The following is a 1,999-nucleotide window of genomic DNA, read 5'->3' on the forward strand; positions in this document are numbered from 1 at the left end:
GACACACAGAAATAATATTTATGACCGTTTTCTTTGCAGAAAGAAGGCATTTACAGAAATGAGATAGGCACTCAGTTTGAGCTGCATTTCCGACAGGGGAGAAACAGCTCTAGGACACGGTGTAGATATGGAGCTTGGAAGCACTGGAACTCAAGGTTGCGAGAGCAAACTGAGGGGATATCGAAAAAAGAAACACAAGTTACACATACATTGCGACACAGATTTTCAGAAGCATCCAACACCAACAATTTACTCCTTCTTTGACAACAGCTGGCATCACAGAAAATATTTTAACACCTTCAATAAAATATTAGATACGGTTTACTCCACTGCCCACTTAGAGGATTCATCTATTCCTTATTTCAGAAATCTATGAAGGAACATTTTATTCAACAAATGAATTGGCCTTGTACTCTGTGATTTAAATGCCCCTATCTGCTGAGGCTGTGTCCAGTTAGCTCAGTGGAATTCACAGTTTCAAATTTTGAAAAAGATAAGGACTTACTTTGTGGCCTGAAAATCGTCAGACTCCTCCAACAAGATCCTGGTACTGCAACACCTGACAAAGCAAAAAAACAACACAACAGTAAAGGAAACCAAAAAGGTACAAGAAAAGGCAAACAAAACAAAGAGAGGAAAGAGAATAAAAGACTATCTTCCACTCTCACGACAGGGATCAAGCTGGACCCGTGAATTGGCAGACAAGACAGAAAAGGACAGAATGAAAGGACCTGATGAGGTGGAAGTGAGATGCAGAGAGAAAAGACGCAGAAAGAACCTTTCAAGAGGGGATAGTATAAATTGAGGTAGAAAAGACGCAGAAAGAACAAACAGAAGGAGCATAGTATCAAGTGAGTAGAGGAGGAGACAAATGCACAGATAGTCAAGGAACTGCTGGGCAACACGGGAGGCAAGCACTCACGGCCAGTGCATCGAAACCTGAAAAACAACTGGACCTGCACTAGGCCCCCAACATGTTCCAGGAGGAACGTGGCTCCATCAGGCGGGTGCCAGGGTACACAGGTGGTCAGCTACAATAGCGGGAACAAAAAGATATTAGGAGGACATTTGAAGGAACACAGGAAGGCAGCACGCCGTTACAAAACCTTGTCAGAGAACCCTTACTATCAATAAAGGCCCTAAAGTAAGAGGCAAGCAGACAAAAGCATAGCACAATTTATGAAATTGGCGATAATTCGCTGGGCACTTGAGTGTACTATTATAAGGAAATATGAGAAAGTGGCTTGCGTAAAAGCAATTTTTTTTATTATCAGAAGTTTGATAGCAACACAAACAGTGTAATGAGGAAGTCAAAAGTGGAAGTTGTAGAGACATAAAAAAACAAAAACAGAGATCGAGAGAGAAAATAGAGGAAAAAGAAGCAGGGTAAAAGGAAACCTTACCTGACAGTTATTTATTTTGTTTCTCCAAGAGTGATGGCCGCACCGCACTGCGTGGCTTCCCAGAATACTTTGAGAAGAAGTAAAGACATGCTTTAACCAAGAGCTTATTTGCATCAGATGACAATCATGCTTCATCCCATTTTCCAAATAACCGTCCTGAACTTACAAAACAAAAGGAACTCTTGTTCTGTGGAAATCATTGTCAAGCATCTATGGTTTAGAAAAAACACTTTATTCTCTTAGTATCTATGACCAAACCCACAAAACACATCTTCCTCCAAATCCAAACCTTGTAGTACAAGAACACACCAATAACCAGGAACCCTTGCTGAAAAAGGTCTGAATGAATACACAGTGCACACACAGGCTGAACAAGGTCTGAGTGTCTCACGCATGCTGTGACGTTATAGCACTGTAAATATACAAGTTACTATTCCCTAATGCACCAACCAGGATTCAAATTAGCGACCCTCCAGTTTAACAGAACAACAGAAATGATCACATTAACCAACTGAGCATTTCATACAGAATAGTTTAACTTGCATTTTCTCTTCAGTTCAGGTGTTTAAATTATATTACAATTCCTAAAATTCCTC

The 1,999-nt window shown here is 40.5% G+C and overlaps 1 long non-coding RNA gene across 1 annotated transcript; it reads right to left on the minus strand.

The window, feature by feature from the left end:
- Positions 1-1,472, minus strand: LOC146830520 (uncharacterized). The gene is made up of 3 exons (XR_014961434.1): positions 1,404-1,472; positions 506-559; positions 1-169 (listed from the first exon to the last, which is right to left on the minus strand). It is a non-coding gene; the product is annotated as an uncharacterized LOC146830520 (long non-coding RNA).
- Positions 1,473-1,999: the final 527 nt, after the last annotated feature.

This window comes from Triturus cristatus, chromosome 5_1 (assembly GCF_964204655.1).
Source record: "Triturus cristatus chromosome 5_1, aTriCri1.1, whole genome shotgun sequence".
In the NCBI taxonomy this organism is placed as follows: Eukaryota; Metazoa; Chordata; class Amphibia; order Caudata; family Salamandridae; genus Triturus; species Triturus cristatus.